Source organism: Microcaecilia unicolor, chromosome 11 (assembly GCF_901765095.1).
Source record: "Microcaecilia unicolor chromosome 11, aMicUni1.1, whole genome shotgun sequence".
Lineage (NCBI taxonomy): Eukaryota > Metazoa > Chordata > Amphibia > Gymnophiona > Siphonopidae > Microcaecilia > Microcaecilia unicolor.
This window is the reverse complement of record NC_044041.1, coordinates 618,680-639,573: the sequence shown is the minus strand read 5'-3', so window position 1 is coordinate 639,573 and position 20,894 is coordinate 618,680.

Here is a 20,894-nt window from a genome sequence, read left to right as displayed (position 1 = left end):
ACTTCCTGTTTTCCGCAGAGGTGGGACGTGCCGTCATTGCCTTCACTCAGAACAAAGCAAGCAAACTTATCAGCTGCTGCATCCACGTTGTCATTTTTTATTGTTGGTCCATCTGTAACAAGTCTAAAGCTGTTTCAGTCGGATAGGCAGTATCTTAAATGGTGGAGGAGAAAAGAAATAACCATTAAATATCACTAAAACATGGGCCTGTTCAAGGTTTGAGAGTTACTTGTTCATTGTTAATGCTTATATTGTTATGGAGGATGTTAACCTCCTTTGTTGAACTATACGTAGCCATGTGTGGGTTGCTGTATTTTTCTTTATTTACATCATGTTATGGCTCTCAATGTAAGAGACCTCAAGCACTGCTATGGTAAGCGATAGTGGCTTGGGTGACAGCATGAGGGAGGGAAGCAGTGGCTTGGGTGACAGCGGGCGGGTGGGAGGGAGGTGGGGAAATCCCAAATTGAGACTCCTGATTTTTGTCCAAAACAAATCAATAAATCGATTCGAATTGTGAATTGGACAGCACTACCCTGTACAGATCTATATACAGCAACAGAACCTGCAGGACAGGTCCACCCATCAGTAACCACGCCCACTAACGCACTGAGAATAAGTACTCTGCACATTTTATTATTTATTTATTATGACATTTGTATCCCGCATTATCCCAAACAGAATTCTGGTTCAATGTGGCAACAAGCACCCTGCACAGATCCAGTACATCAACAAAACAGAGAAAAAATAAGGCAGGTAAAGACCATATGACCTATTCAGTCTGCCCAACCATGCCCTGTACTCTCCCTATCACTCCTTCAGAGACCTATGTACTTGTCCTAAACTCTCGAATTCAGACACTGTTTTTGTCTCCATCACGATTCCATGAAGAAGTATTTTTTGTTACATTTGTACCCCTCGCTTTCCCACTCATGGCAGGCTCAATGTGGCTCACATGGGGCAATGGAGGGTTAAGTGACTTGCCCAGAGTCACAAGGAGCTGCCTGTGCCTGAAGTGGGAATCAAACTCAGTTCCTCAGTTCCCCAGGACCAAAGTCCACCACCCTAACCACTAGGCCACTCCTCCACTGCTGTGGAGCAGCAGTGGCAGGCAAAACCACCCCACACCAGAGTCAAGGCAGAACTCTGACATGAACAGCTAGACTTCACCTGCACTTGACCGCCGTTCCTCAGGAGTTGAGCCCCTGGGTGCAGGCGGCCGACAGGACTTACCAGACAGGGCAGGAACTGGAGAACAGGGACTGAGGGTCAGAGGGGAAGGGAATATACATGAGCAGCAAGGCAGGAAACTGGGCTAGGACTCACAGACAGACAATACAACACTAGGCAGGGAATGGACAGGCTTGAGAGCAAGGACTAAAAGCTGCAAAGCAGCCACTAAGAAAGGGAATACAAACAGGTAAGAGACAGAACTGAAAGCTGCCAGGCAGCCACTAAACAAGAAACACAGACCACCAAGAACTAGACATAGAAATACAAACAAGAAACAAGACTTGGAAGCAAGCAAAACAGTACAAGATAAACTACACAAAGACTAAACTAGAAACAGGCAAGACTCTCAGATAATAAACTGGACTAGGCAGAAGTGCACAGAGCACACCAGCATACCAGGGACCTTAGACAATGCAAAGGCAAACACAGAAGCTTCCAGGTGGCTAATAAAGGCCACATACAAGGGAGTTCACCAGGTAAGGGTGCTGCTAAGTTCCAAAAATCCCAAGATAGTCTGGGAGGCTGGAAGATCCGGACCGGCATGATTTCTGGAACATGGGAAACAGCACACAGACAGTCCAATGCTGCCACCAGGTCTGACCACCAGGTGGCGAGATGACTGAGAGCCTGAAACATGGGCACGATCGTGACACCTGGGCAATGGAGAGTTAAGTGACTTGCCCAGATTCACAATTAGCAGCAACATTTCATGCTATCAATCCCAGGGCAAACAGTGGCTTCACCCAGGACTAGCTCAACAGCAGACTATGAACCTTTCCTCAAGGAAATTGTCCAAACCTTTTTTTAAGCCCAGATTATTACACTATTGAGTGAAAAAAATAATACCATGTAACTAGCAGCATTCTTACCTTATATAGCACCCAGGGTGGAGTACAACCCTCTCCTCCAAGCAAGGGGGTGCGCGAGGCAGGTGTATGGCTGTTGGCTCTTCCGGTCCCCTGCTCTGGAACAAGAAGTTGACGTCAGAGGGGGCAGGGGACCGGCAGAGCCGACAGACGTGTGCCTGTTCCATGCACCCCCTTGCTGCCAGCACACGGGGAGGACCACCCCCACTGCTCTGCCCTAGGTACACTAGAGCATGTAACTTCATGGACCATCCCCTAGCTTCTGTAGTTCTTGAAAGAGTAAACAATTGATTCATGTTTACCTGTTCTACTCCACTCAGGGGATTATAGACCTCTATCATATCCCCCCCTCAACCATCAAGGGGTTGTCAGAAACACAAATATATAAACAAATGATGAGAAAGCAATATTTCTGTATATTTATGGTCAGAGCAGGAGTCTGAGAACCATGGGAGATTCCGGTTCAAATCTCACTGCAGCGCCTTAGGATCTTGGGAAGGTCATTTAACCCTCTATTGCCTGTGGTATAAACTCTGTAAGCCCTCCAGGGACAGGAAATTATCTACTGTACCCCAGTGTAGCTCATCTTAAACTACTACTATTCAAAAGGTGTGAGCCAAATGCCAAATCTCTTCTGTTCCCCCTAAACGCCTCACCCAACCAGCTCAAGGTGAGTGTGTTCCCCCTTCACAGCATTATCTCACAGCCACAAAGCCACCTTAAAAGTCAGGCTACAGGTCAGGAAGGAGATGACCCAGCAGGAGCAGAGCAGGGATGGTGTGGTCAAGACAGGATAAAAACCTTAAGCACAGGGGGGGTCACGTGATGCTAGGCTAAGGGGAGGACGCCGCACGTAGTAGCTCCGCGGATCCCCAGATAACATCGACCCGTAGCGACATCAAAATCGGGGGAAAACTCAGTGAAACCGCCGCAAGAACCGCGGGAACTCCCTGGCAATAAAATCTATCGAAATCGCCATTGTAAACAGGCTGGAATGGCGTCAAAATCGAGCCGCAAGGAAGGAGCGAGGAGCCGCGTGGGAGATGGCAAAATGGCGGACGCAGGCCCCTCGGGTGAATCGCTGAGCTCGATCTGGGCGACAGAGATTGCGGGGGAAGTATCGAGCCTCTTGGAGGTATCGGTGGACAAGAAACTGCAACGGATCTCAGACCAAATTGAAAAGCTGGACGGGAAAGTGGAAGGCTTAAAAACGGACATGTCAGGCTTCCAGCAGCGCCTTTCTAATATGGAAGACCAAAGTATGCAGCATGAAAACCAACAGAAAGAGATGCAAAAAAGGCTGGAAAGCCTAGAATCCAAGCTGGAAGACTTAGAGAACCGCTCACGTCGTAATAATCTAAGGTTTGTGGGATTGCCGGAGTCCATTAGGGAAGTGGATCTCAGGCAGTTCTTGGAGAAATGGCTGCCTAAAGCGCTGAACTTGAAAGAACTGGAAAACTGTTTGAAGATAGAGCGGGCACACCGGCTGGGCAGCACCAGACAAGGGAAAGAGAGACCAAGAATTGTAATATGCAGAGTTCTGAATTATACCCACAAACAAGATATTTTACATACATGGCGCTCGAGGGGCAAGATCCAGTATGAAGCTTCTACAGTACTTTGTTTTCAGGATTTTTCAGCAGCGGTGGCGGCCCAGCGCAGACAGTTCACAGAGGTCTGCAAGCAGCTCTATGAGAGGCAGGCACGTTTTGCACTACTATTTCCCGCCAAGCTGCGCATTCAATTTGAAGGCAAGCCACATTTTTTCACATCCCCTGCAGAGGCAAAGCAATTTGTGAACCGAATGGAAGTCCACGAGCAGGAGAGTGGTGACGGAGAGGTTTCTGGCAAGTTATTGGGTCAGCGCCCGGCGGAGAGAGATCCAGGCAGAGAGGAACAAAAGCCGCAAGGAGAAGATCACTGAGGAAGACGCACCAGGAGCAGCAGAGGACAGTGCACTGCAGGTGTTAAGTTACTGATGGGCATGAGGGCAAGTTAGAAGAGATATGCCTATAATTTGGAAACTTTTTCCAGAATTGAGTTACTAAAAGTTATACTGTAAGAAGATGTCGCTGGGTGAGGGGAGGGGCAGGGGGCGTGACCAGTTCTCAGAGAGAACGCAGCTACCAATGGGGTGGGGTTGGGGAAGAGGGAGGGGGAGGATGGGAAGGGGAGAGGGGGGGGAGTATAAGTATGGGTTTAAATATCTCCTGTGTCTAGTATGGTTTGTTATGTTTTTTTCTTATTGTAATTCTTCCTTCCGAGCAGAAAAGGTTGAGAGATGTGAAATGCTCTGTTTCCAGAGGAAAGGTGGATGGAGGTTGCACCCAAGGGCTGGGGGGTGCGGTCTCACAGGGAGAGTTCAACAACACATATACAGCACAGAAGTCTCACTGAACGATGGGATCTGTTAAATTAATTTCCTGGAATGTGGGGGGGGTTTCCTCGCCCATTAAACGCACTAAGGTGCTGCAGGCCTTGCGGCGGCACAAGGCAGATCTTGCTTTGTTACAGGAGACACATTTGACAACCCAGGAGCACAATAAATTCCAGCAGGGATGGGTGGAACAGGCAATAGGATCCCCAGCGGTAGGTAAGAAGGGGGGGGTTTTGATATTAATCCGGAAAGGCCTACAGGCCCGGATAAAACGAGTCAAGCGGGACTCTGAGGGCAGATATGTACTAGTTGAAGTGGAAATGGGGCACTCTATGTATATTCTATGTAATGTGTATGCACCCAATGTGTATGACCGTAAGTTCCACCGATCCCTCATTGAGCTGCTGGGTCCCTATCAGGGAGGAAATGTGATCCTGGGAGGTGATTTTAATCTGGTATATGATGCTCAAATGGATAAAACAGGTTCCTCAGCATCAGGTCAGAGCCCAGGGGTGGGGGGCCTGCCCTTTCTCTGCTCTACATTGGACTTGATAGATGTATGGAGGGTGTTACATCCGAATGTAAGGGATTATACTCATACATCTAGAGCGCATCTTACGCAATCGCGTATAGATTACTTCTTCATCTCTAGGAATCTATTTTCCAAAGTACAAGTAGCGGAGATAGGGCCATGCGAGGTTTCGGACCACTCAATCATCTGGTTCCAGCTACAAGGTCTAGGATCTGGGGGAGGAGGGGGAGGTTGGAGGTTCCCCTTTGAGCTATTTTGGGACTCCCAATTTAAAGCATATGTAAATGACAAATGGAAGGAATATGCAACTCACAATAAGCAACATCAAAATCAACCTAGCTTATATTGGGAAACATCAAAAGCGGTGATACGGGGAGAGATAATTGCGTACAGAGCTAGAGTTCAGAAGATGAGGGATAAAGAGATCATCAGACTGGAAAAGGAGGTCCGTTCACAGAGGATTAGATGTGGGATACGTATGACACCTGGGGAGAAGGGAGCTCTCTTGGCCACTCAGAAAGCATTGAATGAATTACTCCATCAGAGGGCTGTTAAGTCTCATAAGTATTATCAATATCAATTTTTCATTCATGGTAACAAAGCTGGGGCACTGCTAGGGAGATTGGTGCGGGGGAAAAGAGGTACACAGGGAATATTAGAGGTGAAAGATGAAGGTGGCCTGCTTTGTAGAAAATCTAAGGACATTGCAGAATGTTTCAAACGGTATTATGAGAAATTGTACGGGGAGTCACTGGACACAATAGAAGACAGTATGCTGTACCTAACTAACCAGGCATTACCTCGGGTGACAGAATCCCAGAAGGCATATTTAAATGGTCCAATTACAGAGGGTGAGATGATGCTGGCGCTCCAGCAGAGTAATCTACAAAAGGCACCGGGGCCAGATGGATTTACCATAGCATATTACAAGTTAGTCCAAGAACAGGTGACAATCCCTCTATTAAATCTCTACAACGATATGGCAACTTCAGGGGCAATGTCAGATGCCATGAACGTAGCAAAAGTAATAGTGTTATTGAAGCCTGGGAAAGATGGGTCTAAGGTAGAGTCGTATAGGCCCATATCTCTACTAAATTGTGATGTCAAAATCTATGCTAAGATTTTAGCCAACAGGCTGTCACGAGTATTGCCAGATTTGATAGCGCCCCCGCAGGTGGGATTTGTGAAAGGTAGGTCGGTGGGGAGGAATGTCAGGGCACTGTTAGCATCCCTGGAGACTGTGGAGAGGCGGAAAAGGCCTTCCCTGTTGGTCAGTTTTGACGCAGAGAAGGCCTTTGATCGGGTGATATGGAATTTCATGTTTACGGTTATGGAAAGAGTCGGGGTGGACGGGTACTTTCGGAGGGCAGTGGGTGCGCTTTACTCAAACCCACAGGCATACATGTGGGTTAATGGGGAGAACTCGGCACGGTTTCAGATTAGAAGAGGCACTAGGCAGGGGTGTCCTTTGTCCCCACTGCTGTTTGTGTTAGCTCTAGACCCTTTGATCAGGGAAATTGAGAACCACCCAGAAGTGGAGGGGGTGACATGGGGCACTTCATCGTTCAAGGTTTCAGCGTTCGCGGACGACATATTAGTACATCTAACACACCCAGCTCGATCGTTGAGAGCTCTGTTGGAATTATTTCAGGAGTACGGTGATTTTGCAGGGCTCAAAATCAATTACTCTAAATCATTGGCACTAACAGCTCACACAAGTGTAAAGTCGGAGTGGGGAGCTGGATTCCCGCTCAAATGGGCTTCGGATTTTCTTCCTTATTTAGGAGTGAGAATCTCGATGAATACGTCCCAGTTATACCAACTAAATTTTAATCATCTATTGGATAAGCTAAAGAGTCGATTGAGCTTGTGGGGGACATTACCGCTTACGTTACATGGGCGGATACATCTGTTTCGAATGGCTGAATTCCCGAGGTGGCTATACACATTCCAGGTGCTACCCTTGTGGCTTAGGCGTAAAGATTTGAGTCAGCTCTATGGGTACCTGAGGAGGTTCGTATGGAGAGATGCTAAACCGAAACTTCCTTTGAACTTACTCATGGGCTCCTGGAGAGAGGGAGGTATGGGACTTCCAAACATCCGCAGATACAACGAAGCTTGTCTGCTGCGCCACTTAGGGGACTGGCTAATGGGGAGGCAGGACTACACACCACGAGATGTGGAATATGAGTTTTTTTAAACCGTTTCATCCACATTACCTATTGCATTGCGAGAGGAGAGCAATTCCGATATACATGCGAAACAGCGTGCTATTGGGTCCCTTAAGGGAGGTCTGGAGGAACTTGAATAGGATATGGGGTTTGGCGGCAGATGTATCAGATCTACTGCCACTGCAGGATAACCCACAATTTGCCCCAGGGTCTGAAAATAAAATATTTCGCAATTGGGCAGATTTGGGGATCACGAGGCTTGAGCATGTTCTGGATACAAAGGGGAAGATCCTATCATTAGGAGCCTTAGGAGTAGGTATTTGTATGAACCACCTATTCGCATATCATCAATTGGCTCACTATGTACGGTCTCTGAACCAAAGTAAGCTGGAAAGTGGGCATGGGCGTAGAATTAGAGCCTTTTTTGGGATGGTACCCGGAGATAGGTTGTCGGTATCGGGCCTGCAGAAAGCTTTAGAGGTACATGAGGGACAGAGGAATACGGAGGTTATTCGCCAAAGATGGGGAGTAGATCTGGGACAACCAAACTTGCAATTAGATTTCCCCAAATTGATAGCTCGTATTCCCCAGTTGTCGGTAAATGCTGGTCTTCGGGAGTGTCAGTACCGTATAATATACAGGGCGTATATGGCCAAAAGTCAGGTATTCAAATTTGGGGGGGTTGCAGATCCGCTTTGTGCGAAATGTGAGCAGGGGGAGGGTACGCTAGTGCACTCCCTTTGGGCATGTCATAAAATTCAGGCATTTTGGAGGCAGATATTTCATTATCTAGAGTCTCTGGTGAAGCTGAGGATACCACTTTCGCCCCAGGGGATATTATTGGATAAATATGAAGTATTTCGACTTCATGGTGGAGGGACCCAGCGGCTCATTCGCAAGGCCAGTCTGGTTGGGAAGAAGCTTATAATGGGCGCATGGACGAGTGGGTCCCCACCAGATTACTGGCACTGGAGGAACAAATTACATGAACTTTTATTGTTGGAGCGCAGGGGGGTAGGGTCGTCCCCCAGAAGGCGTAAAGCATTTTTGGCGGTGTGGGAACCCTACATACAATCCTTGTCACACAAAGCTCGCAGTTTAATATTTAACAAGCTCTGATAGGAAGGAATTTTTTTTTTTTTTTTTTTTTTTTGTCTGTGTGGACAGTCAGGAAGCATAAAGACACAGAAGATGGGAAAGTGCATCCATAGGGGGGGTGGGAAAGGGTCATGGGGGGGGGGGTTAATAGATGGTTTCTAAATTAGGGTGGAGTGTCATCAGAGTTCAGGCACTCTGCTCGAGCAGTGACATTTAAATACTGCTGTGCTAGTTGAAGGCTCCACTAATAATGTTTGTGATGCAGCATTGTAATATTGTTTCATGTTAGGGGGTCATACATGGATGTCAATGTAATGTGGAACGCAGTTTATGAGGGGCTTTTGGGAAGGGGGTGGGAAAGGTTGGAAGTAATGTTTGATGGTAGATTGGTCTATTCAATGAGAGTTGCATGCGCATTTGTACTATATGGCTTATCTCCATTTGTTACTTGAAAATGTTCCTTATGCAGTACCATCAAAAACAACTAGAGATTTGGGGGGGGGGGGGGGGGGGGGGGGGGGAGGATGGGAGGGAAGGAAAAAATGTAAAATGTTCTTGGAGAGCAGAGGTAATTGTTCTAATTCTCTGTGTCATTTGTAAAATGGAAGTTGTCTCTTCAATAAAATATATTTAAACATAAAAACCTTAAGCACAGCTCATGAGCGATCCTCAGAACTTCCCGCGGTAAAGCCAATGGCACAGAACCCATACCGCTGGAACAGTGAGGAAAACTAACTCTCCAATGCTCAAAGGAAGTGTTTTTCAAATCATATGCACACTGTAAAAGTGAAAGCAAAGGGGGGGGGGGGGGGGGGGGGGGGGACATGCTTGGAGAATGTGCAGAAGAGTTCTGAAGTGCATGCACCAGGCAAACCCACATATCACCACCGTGGAAAGCAGACTGTGGTGTACCCCAAGGATCAGCACTATCACCGATCCTCTTCAACCTTATGATGACCCCACTAGCCAAGGCATTATCCATCCAAGGCCTTAACCCTTCTATCTATGCAGATGATGTCACAATATACATTCCATACACACATGACCTAACAGAAATCAACAACAAAATCAAACTCGACCTGAACATCATGGACTCATGGGCTAACGCATTTCAACTAAAACTCAATAAAGAAAAAACACTCTTATCCTCTCATCCCAATACAACACATACAACCCCACAACTATCAACACCCCAGATCCTCCCTATCTCAGACACCTTGAAAATCATTGGCGTCATATTGGACCGTAACCTAACACTAGAGAGCCAAGCGAAATCCACAACAAAGAAAATGTTCCACTCAATGTGGAAACTCAAATGACTGAAACCATTCTTCCCGAGGGAAGCATTTCGCAGTCTGATACAATCAATGGTACTAAGTCATGTCGACTACTGTAATGGAATTTATGCGGGATGCAAAGAACAGATTGTAAAGAAACTTCAGAACGCTCAAAACACGGCAGCCTGGCTTATATTTGGAAAAACACAATTTGAAAGCGCAAAACCCCTCTGTGAAAAACTACACGGGCTCCCTATCAAAGAACGCATCGCCTTGAAAATCTGCACCCTAGTCCATAAAATAATCTTCGGAGAAGTCCCAAGCTACATGATAGGCCTCGTAGACCTACCAACCAGAAACACATCCGAATCATCACAGACATATCTAAATCTCCATTACCCAAGCTGCAAAGGACTTAAATACAAATCAACCTACGCATCCAGTTTCTCCTGTGTAAGCACACAATTGTGGAACGCATTACCGAAAGCTGTGAAAACATCATATGGCCATTTAAACTTCAGGAAACCACTAAAAACCAACTTGTTTCAAAAGGCAAACCCTACCGATCCAACGTAAATGCTCAAACTCTGCAACACATCAAAACCTAAGTACGCAATGGTCATTACACAACCCTTACGCCTTATGAAACCCCAAATAAGACTGTTCCACGAGAACCTATCCCAACACAATATCATTTTGTATTTGTGCACACCGGAGTTTGCGAACGCCTCTCCGGTACTATGTAAGCCACATTGAGCCTGCAAATAGGTGGCAAAATGTGGGATACAAATGCAACAAATAAATAAATAAATAAATAAATTTAGCACCGGAAACAGGCCCGAACATGTGCTTTCACTTTTGGGTTTGCTCTGATTCGCACACATTCGCTTCTCACTACCAGCAGCTAAGGGCTTGCACGTAAGGCCGGATTAACACTATGTTGGGCCCTAGGCAAACATATTTATTTATTGATATTTAGCACCTTTTTGAAGAATTTCACTTAAGGCGGTGTACAGCAAGAATAAGTCAAACACAGACAATAGACAATTACAACAGTAAAAATATTCTTACAATGTCAACAAAAACTGCAATAAAACATTTTAATGTAAGAAGACTAATTTGGCGCTTGAAGTCAGAAAGGTGTATGAATATAATCTCAGCTAGGGGTAGTAAATAAGTGAGTCTTGCTATAATATGTGCAGATGGTTTGTCCTTGTTATAAGGTGATTTAAAAAAATGCTTAGTTGATATTTCAGCGCCTAAATCTAAGTGCATCCATTTACACCAACAAAAACATGTTGTAAGTCCCAGCACGTAGATTTAGGTGCATTGGGCCACAGTGGACCATATTCCATAACTAGGAGCATAAATTTCAGAACACCCATGAAACACCCATTTCCCCACTCATAACCACGCCCCTTTTTGTCTATGCGCATTAAACGTTCAGAGTACATCGTTACAGAATACGCTTAGCGACTTGTGTGCCTAAATTCTAATCAGTGCCATTAGTGCTCTTTATTGCTTAAGTGCTGTTACCAGAACTCATTAGCTTGTTAAGCTTGTTAAGTTACGTACATTGTGCCAGAGCCGGTGGTGGGAGGCGGGGTTGGTGGTTGGGAGGCGGGGATAGTGCTGGGCAGACTTATACGGTCTGTGCCTTGAAAATGACAGTTACAAATCAAGGTAAAATATACACAAAAAGTAGCACATATGAGTTTGTCTTGTTAGGCAGACTGGATGGACCATGCAGGTCTTTTTCTGCCGTCATCTACTATGTTACTATGTTATAGAATCTGTGCCGATCTCTAGGCACGCTATACAGAATCTGAGGGTGAATGTGTGTGGCACTAGAAAGCTTGTTGCTTCTTCCATTAAAAGTATGGTATCCCAAATCATTTTGAAATGTTATTATTATTATTAATTACATTTGTACCTCGCGCTTTCCCACACATAGCAGGTTCAATGCGGCTTACATAGTAAATAGAATTACAAAGTCTTGAAGGAGAATGTTACAAGTTGTAGTAAACATAGTAGTAGTGGGGTTTTGAGGATATGTAAATTGAGCATGGAGAGGTAAACAAAGGTAGGATGAGCAAAAGGAGAAGTGATTGGGAGGGGTAAGGAGTAGGAAGGATGGAGAGGAAGAGATTGAGGAATGAGCATAAGGAGATTGTGAGACATGGTCAAAGGTATAATAATCGTCGGGGCAGGAATCATGTGGGTGGGTTAAAAAAGTTAAGTTGGGTCATTAGGGTAAGCTTTCTTGAAGAGATGGGTCTTCAACATTTTTCTGAATGGTAGATGGTCGTCGATTGTTCGGATGGATCTTGGCAGAGCGTTCCAAAGCTGGCTGCCCAAAAAGGAGAAACTGAATGCATAGGAGGTCTTGTATTTAATACCTTTGCAGTTGGGAAGGTGTAAATTGAGGTACGTACGAGAAGACGATGATCTATTTCTGGTTGGGAGGTCGATGAGGTTATTATGTTGGCATTTTTAGATCACTGTACCCTTAACAGTTCTCAGCAGGAAGTAGAAGCACGGCTAGATAAGGAAAAATGAAGCAGCTGTTCAGGGGTGTGCTGGTAAATTTTTAACAACGGGCTCTCTCTCCGGACATAGCCGGCCCTGAAATTTGGGGGGAGGGGGCAATACATGCCTCTCTCTCCCCTCCCTTGTGCGGGCACGCTAGGCATACCTTTGCCGAGCCCCACCAGCCACCATTCTCTGCTGCTTGTTTCTGGCTCTGAGCAGCATGATGGAACCTTCTTGCGCTTGCATGAAAAGTCCCAGCCTGATGCTCAGAGTCAGAAACAAGGAGCAGGGAGCAGCAGCAGTCTATTTACTCACTGCCAGCAAAGTAAAAGAGAATTCAGGAGGGGGCCCAAGCCCACATTTTGGGAGTCAGTTGTTAAAGTAGCCATGGGGAGGCCCCAAAATTCTTAAAAACTTAACAAACGGCTCTCGCGAGCCCGTGAGAGCCCGCTCCAAAACACCACTGCAGCTGGCCCTTCTTCTGTCACTTTTGTCTTTTATTCTAGTTCTAGAGCAAAGTGACATTACAACTTCATCATTCAACAGAACAGCACGGACTCTGTCATTTAACCTTTTGAAACCATGAGTTCTATAACATTACCAGGTATTTTGTGGTCCCCCCTACCGGGATTTTCCCTTCTCCCTCCCTTGGATTTACTTATTTTCTCACCTTCGCCCCCCCCCCCCCCCCCCCAACATTTCACTTCTACAGAAGTTGGGGGCTGGCAGTAACACTTAATGAGTGAGCAGGAGGACCCTGCAAGCACATGCTTCAAAATGAAAGTCTGTTTTTGTTTTTTTTTTTTACAAAACCAGAACACTGTACTGGTGATTTCAGTGTAAGGATCCTGAAAGGGAACTTTAAAACAATACAGGAACGTAAGACCTTTGAAGTCAAAATGATTAAATATTTTGACACCCACCAGACAGGACTTAAAGATCTGGGTTTTCTAGCCCATTACAAAGCATAACATTGTATTGCTTTTTAAATTGTAGTGGTCTCCTGTCTCCCTGACTCTCACCTACCCACCCCCATCCTGTTAGACTGTCACTGAAATGCTTTGATGTTTCACTTATATATACTGATTCAAAAGGAATGCCCACTATTGATATGTAAATGTATAGCAATGTAACGATTCAATAATCAGTCACTAACACACAGTGCTGTATATTAATTCTCTTGAATATTCATTCTTATTATAGCAGACTTCAGAGATGTTGTTGGTGTTACGCTTTCACTTTGATGTTATCAAACATCTAGTGATTAAACTTGTTTGCCTCTCATCATTGGTCAATATATTTATATCTTTTTTCTTTTTTTATATCATTTAACTTTTTATATCCAATCATTTTTATGATGATTGAGAAAGATTGGATATAAAAAGTTAAATGATATAAAAAAAGAAAAATAGATATAAATATATTGACCAATGACGAGAGGCAAACAAGTTCACTTATATATACTGTCATCTACCAACATTTGCTTATTTCTGATCTGACGAAGAAGGGCAACCTTCGAAAGCTAATCAAGAAATGTATTAAGTTATGTCCAATAAAAAAGGTATCATCTTATTTTCTTTTCCATGTTTTATTTTGTTTATTTCTATTGATTGGCACATTATAAGTAATCACAAGGACAATATATAAGAAAACCAATGGATTGATTTAGGGGCTTACATAAATACAAAAGTATTGCCATACTGGGTCAGACCAGCATCCTGTTTCCAACAGTGGCCAATCCAGGTCACAAATACCTGGCAAGATCCCAAAAAAGTACAAAAACACTGTTTATCCCAGAAATAGTGGATTTTCCCCAAGTCCAATTTAATAATGGTCTATGGACTTTTCCTTTAGGAAGCCATCCAAATCTTTTTTAAGCTGTGCTAAGCTAACCACCTTTACCACATTCTCTGGCAACGAATTCCAGAGTTTAATTTTATATTGAGTGAAGAAACATTTTCTCTGATTTGTTTTAAATTTACTACATTGTAGCATCATCACATGCCCCCTAGTCCTAGTATTTTTTGAAAGCGTAAACAGACGCTTCACATCTACCTGTTCAACGCCACTCATTATTTTATAGACCTCTATCATATCTCCATTCAGCCGCATTTTCTCCAGGCTGAAGAGCCCTAGCTGCTTTAGCTTTTCCTCATAGGGAAGTTGTCCCATCCCCTTTATCATTTTCGTTGCCCTTCTCTACACCTTTTCTAATTCCACTCTATCTTTTTTGAGATGTGGCAACCAGAATTGAACGCAATATTCGAGGTGCCCATTAAGTTATATTTATGTTTAAATCCTTTTTATTCAACAAGAAACCAACCAGCAAAATACAATACAGCAGTGGTATTTTCTATTACTACTACTACTATTTGACATTTCTAAAGCGCTACTAGGGTTACACAGCGCTATACAATTTAACATAAAAGGACATCCCCTGCTCAAAGAGCTTACAATCTAAAGGATAAAATGTACAGTTAGACAAGTAGGGGTCATCAAAATGGGCAGTCTAGATTTCCTGAAAGGTATAAAGGTTAAGTGCCGAAAGCAACATTGAAGAGGTGGGCTTTGAGTAAGGATTTGAAGATGGGCAGGGAGGGGGCTTGGCGTAAGGGCTCAGGAAGTTTATTCCAAGCATTGGGTGAGGCGAGGCAGAATGGGCGAAGCCTGGAATTGGCGGTGGTGGAGAAGGGTACTGAGAGGAGGGATTTGTCCTGTGAGCCGAGGTTTCGGGCGGGAACGTAAGGAGAGATGAGGGTAGAGAGGTAATGAGGGGCTGCAGACTGAGTGTATTTGTAGGTAAGAAGGAGAAGCTTGAATTGTATGCGGTATCTGATCGGAAGCCAGTGAAGTGACTTGAGGAGAGGGGTGATATGAGTATATCGGTTCATGTGGAATATAAGATGTGCAGCAGAGTTCTGAACGGATTAATGGTTAAGTGGGAGGCCAGTGAGGAGTAGGTTGCAGTAGTCAAGGCGAGAGGTAATGAGAGCGTGGATGAGAGTGCGGGTGGTGTGCTCAGAGAGGAAAGGGTGAATTTTGCTGATGTTAAAGAGGAAGAAGCGACAGGTCTTGGCTGTCTGCTGGATATGAGCAGAGAAGGAGAGGGAGGAGTCGAAGATGACTCCGAGGTTGCAGGCGGATGGGACGGGGAGGATGAGGGTGTTATCTACTGAGATCGAGAGCGGAGGAAGAGGAGAAGTGGGTTTTGGTGGAAAGACGATAAGCTCGGTCTTGGCCATGTTCAGTTTCAGGTGGTGGTTGGACATCCATGCAGCAATGTCGGATAAGCAGGCCGAAACCTTGGCCTGGGTCTCCGCGGTGATGTCTGGTGTGGAGAGATACAGCTGGGTGTCGTCGGCGTAAAGATGATACTGGAAACCATGAGATGAGATCAGTGAGCCCAGGGAAGAGGTGTAGATTGAAAAAAGAAGGGGTCCAAGGACAGATCCCTGGGGAACTCCAACAGAGAGCGGGATGGGGGTGGAGGAAGATCCATGAGAGTGTACTCTGAAGGTTCGGTGGGAGAGATAGGAAGAGAACCAGGAGAGGACAGAGCCCTGGAACCCAGATGAGGACAGTGTTGCAAGAAGTAAATCATGATTGACAGTGTCAAAAGCAGCGGATAGATCGAGGAGGATGAGGATGGAGTAGTGGCCTCTGGATTTGGCAAGGAACAGGTCATTGCAGTCTTTAGAGAGTGCTGTTTCTGTCGAGTGTAGAGGGCGAAAACCGGATTGAAGCGGATCGAGGATGGCCTGAGAGGAGAGAAAATCAAGGCAGTGGCTGTGAACGGCGTGCTCAAGTAATTTGGAGAGAAAGGGTAGGAGGGAGATGGGGCGGTAGTTGGAAGGACAGGTAGGGTCAAGTGATGGTTTTTTTAGGAGAGGTGTGACTACGGCGTGCTTGAAGGTGTCAGGGACAGTTGCAGTGGAGAGAGAGAGGTTGAGGATATGACAGATGGAGGGGGTGACAGTATGAGAGATGGTGTTAAGTAAGTTGGTGGGGATTGGATCAAAGGAACAAGTGGTGAATTTCGAGGAGGAAAGAAGACAGGCGGTTTCCTCCTCGGTGATTATAGGAAAGGAGGAGAAGGAGGCCAGGGTTGGTTGGTTGGGGGAGAGGGTTGAAGGGTGAAGGGGAGGAGGTGGCTTGGTAGTGAACTCAAGGTTAATCTTTTGCACCTTGTTGCGGAAGTAGTCAGCCAGTGATTGAGGAGAGAGTGAGGGGGGTGGGTGGGAGCGGAGGGCACTTTGAGGAGGGAGTTAAGGGTGGCAAAGAGACGACGAGGGTTGGAGCTGAAAGAATTGGTCAATTGGGTGTAGTAGTCCTGTTTGGCAAGGAATAGGGAGTACTGGAAGGAGGATAGCATGAATTTGTAATGAAGGAAATCTGAATAGGTGCGAGATTTCCTCCAGAGGCATTCATTAGATCGGGCGCAGGAGCGAGGGTAGCGGATGCAAGGGGTCAACCAGGGCTGGGGATTAGTACGCCTTAGTAACATAGTAGATGACGGCAGAAAAAGACCTGCACGGTCCATCCAGTCTGCCCAACAAGATAACTCATATTTGCTGCTTTTTGTGTATACCCTACTTTGATTTGTACCTGTGCTCTTCAGGGCACAGACTGTATAGGTCTGCCCAGCACTATCCCCGCCTCCCAACCACCAGCCCCTCCTCCCAACCACCGGCTCTGGCTCAGACCGTATAAGTCTGCCCAGCGCTATCCTCACCTCCCAAACCACCAGCCCTGCCTCCCAACCACCGGCTCTGGCACAGACCGTACAAGTCTGTCCAGCACTATCCCTGCCTCCCAACCACCAGTCCCGCTGCCCACCACCGGCTCTGGCACAGACCGTATAAGTCTGCCCTGCACTATCCCCGCCTCCCAACCACCAGCCCCGCCTCCCGATCTTGACTAAGCTCCTGAGGATCCATTCCTTCGGCACAGGATTCCTTTATGCTTATCCCACGCATGTTTGAATTCCGTTACCGTTTTCATTTCCACCACCTCCCGTGGGAGGGCATTCCAAGCATCCACTACTCTCTCCGTGAAAAAATACTTCCTGACATTTTTCTTGAGTCTGCCCCCCTTCAATCTCATTTCATGTCCTCTCGTTCTACCACCTTCCCATCTCCGGAAAAGGTTCCTTTGCGGATTAATACCTTTCAAATATTTGAACGTCTGTATCATATCACCCCTGTTTCTCCTTTCCTCCAGAGTATACATGTTTAGTTCAGCAAGTCTCTCCTCATACGTCTTGTAACGCAAATCCCATACCATTCTCGTAGCTTTTCTTTGCACCGCTTCAATTCTTTTTACATCCTTAACAAGATACGGCCTCCAAAACTGAACACAATACTCCAGGTGGAGCGGGAGATGGATGGCGCGAGGGTGTCCAGAGCAGAGGAGAGAGTGGCATTGTAAGTGGAGACAGCCTTGTCGACAGACTCGGAGGACATGATGGAGGGGAGGAGATTAGAAATACTAGAGGATAAGGTGGAAGGGCCAATAGCCTGGAGATTCCTTTAAGTAGTGGTTAATGTTGGGGGGGGGGCTGAGGGGGGGGTGAAGAAGAGTGCAGGTGATCAGATGATGATCAGAGAGAGGAAGAGCTGAGGCATGGAAGTTGGAGGGTGAGCCAGAGGAGGAGAGGACGAGGTCGAGACAATGGCCATTTTTGTGAGTAGGGGTGGTGGAGCACAGCTGGAGGTTGAAGGAGGATGTTAGAGTGAGGAACTGAGAAGCGTGAGGGTCGGATGGGTCATCAGCGTGTATGTTAAAGTCTCCGAGAATGAGGGACGGAGATGAAGGATCAAGAAAAACAGAAAGCCAGGCATCGAAGTCAGTGAGAAAGGAAGAGAGAGATTTATCAGGCGTGCGGTAAATGACTGCCACTCTGAGTGGCAACGGGTAGAATAGACGGATGGCTTGGGCTTCAAAGGATGAGAAGCAGTGGGATTGCGGTAGGAGGAGGGATTGGAAACTATAGGAGGGCGAGAGTAGTAACCCGACGCCTCCGACGTGGCCAACTGGGCGGGGAGTGTGGGAGAAGAGATAACCTCCATGGCATAGGGCCGCGACTGAGGCAGAGTCATCAGGGGAGAGCCAGGTTTCAGTTAGGGCGAGTAGTTGAAGGGAGCGAGAGATGAAGAGATCATGGGTGAAGGGGAGTTTATTGCAGACCGATCGGGCGTTCCAAAGGGCACATGAGAAGGGGAGGGAGGAGGGGGGAATAGAGATGAGATTGGAGACATCCCAGAATCGTCTGCATGGGTAGGACGAGGAGAGGTGGGGGGGGGGGGGACCTGGATTGGGATTGATGTCTCCTGCGGATAGCAGGAGGAGGAGCAAGAGAGTGCGGAGGAGAGTGGGGGAGGTAGGGTGACGAAGGCGACGAACACAGGATGCACTTAGGAGGAATGGGGATGGGTTAATGGCAGGAAGGAAGAGTTGAAGGTTGAGAGCTAGGAAGGAGGAGGGGGATAAGAGAGATGGTGAGGTGGTGATGGGCGGGGGTGAATAGGGTGTTGCAGTAGTGAGTAGGACTGGAGAGGACATGGGTGGGCAGTGCGTTTCAGTGGTAGACAGCGGTAGGGGGAGGGGAAAAAGATTAGGAAGGGATAGGGCAAGGAAGAGAATGTGTACAGGGGCCATAAGTAGTGAGTGAGGCAGGTGGGTTGGTAGATGGGCTAACCACTCACTTTATCAACCCCCCTCCCCTCCCCTACTTTCTTTTACCCTCCCCTACCTTCCCACCTATCTCCCCTCCCTCTACCAACCCTTCTCCTCCTCCCCCGGCCCCGCACAGGAGTTGTAGTCTGCAGGTGCAAACAGTGACAGAGACCAGTAATCCCCTAGTTTAGGATTCTGCTTCTAGCTGTGGGTTGCAGAGTGTCCCAAAAGTTCGCCCATGTCTTCTGAAGATGTTCCCCTTCCGCAGAGGACATGTCTGAAATTCCACGTCTTTCCAGTTTCAAAAATTCTATTATTTGAGTTCTCCATGCTCCCATAGATGGACCTTTATTTTCTCGCCAGTGCAACAGTATGGTTCTCTTTCCCATCAGCATGGTTCTCTGCAGAAATGCGCAAAAGCCTGGAGGGACTGGTCGCGCGTATTTGTACTCCCCAAATAACATCAGTGGCTGTCTCTCAATTGTGCGGCCCCAGTACCACTGTATCTCACCAAGCACCTGGGCCCAAAACAGTCCAACATGTGGGCAAGACCAAAACATATGTCCTAATGTTGCTGGGGCTTGACTACACCACGGGCATGCATCTGAGTGTCCAAAGCCCGCCTTGAAGGCTCGTGCTGGTGAAATGTACAGCTGGAGAATAAATTTATATTGCATCTCCCAGTATCGACTGAAGACGGAGCGTTTCTGTATGGAGGTCAGAAATCTGCACAGAATCTCTTCTGTTACTGCTGGCGTCAAATCTTTGGCCCAGCGCTGCGCTCCCATGCGGAAGTCTATATTCTCAGTCGAGTCTTGTAAAAATCTATGATGGAATTTGAGAGGTATCGAGTTCTGTGCCCCCAATGTCAGTGCTATATTTAATGTATCCTGAACATCTTCACTCAGGTTGGCCCAGCCCAATGCTGAGACATAATGGCACATCTGAAGATATGCAAAACGATCTGCTTCTGTGAGTCCAAACTCCTGCTGCAGATCTGCGAAGGGCCGCGCTCTCCCCTCATCTGACACCAGCTGATAAACATACTGTATCCCAAGCTTCCGCCAGCGATGAAACGCCACCGAGGAAGTTCCCTCTGGGAAATCTGGGTTATGAAACAGCGGTAAGAAAGGGGTAGCTTTCCAATCAAATCTGTGCCGCTTGCAGAGCCACTTCCAAGCTGCCCTCGCCGATGCAACTAGTGGGTTCTGTTCTTTCCCGGTTCCTAGCCCCCCTCCCAGAGCGTGTAACCTCCATCCTAAATATACAGTAGGTACCAGGGCCCTCTCTAGTTCTATCACTGAAAAATCACCTGTCCCCACCAGCCAGTCTCTGATATGTCGCATGGAACATGCTATTGTGAGAGATCGTATATTAAGCAGCCCCATCCCCCTCTGTGGTTTTGGCTTCTGTATAACTTGAATTGGGAGCCTAGGTCTCTTCCCGTTCCACAAAAAGGTCTGTATGGAACGATATAATGTCCGCTCTTCCCCCCTCCTCAGATATAGTGGCAACATCTGGAACAGATATAGCCATTTGGGGGCTATCATCATGTTAAACAGACTTATGCGGCTCGAGAGATAAAGGGCAGGCTCCCCACAACTTCAACAGTCGCCTGGTGGTGGCCGATAAGGGTCTTACGTTTGCCTCATATTGAGGGGCATAATCGAACGAAAACGTCTATCTCCATGGGCGTTTATCTCCGAGAATGGGTCCGTGAAGGGGTGGACCGAACCGTATTTTCACAAAAAATAGACATCCATGTTTTATTCGACAATTTGTGAGCTGGGTGTTTTTGTTTTTCAGTGATAATGGAAGATGAAAGCGCCCAGCTCAAAAACGAATAAATCCAAGGCATTTGTTCGTAGGAGGGGCCAGGATTCGTAGTGCACTGGTCCCCCTCACATGCCAGGACACCAACCGGGCACCCTAGGGGGCACTTTTACAAAAAAAAAAAAAGGTTAAAGAGCTCCCAGGTGCATAGCACCCTTCCCTTGTGTGTTGAGCCCCCCAAATCCCCCTCAAAACCCACTGCCCACAAGTCTACACCATTACTATAGCCCTAAGGGGTGAAGGGGGCACTTGCATGTGGGTACAGTGGGTTTGGGGGGGTTGGACGACAAAGCATTAAGC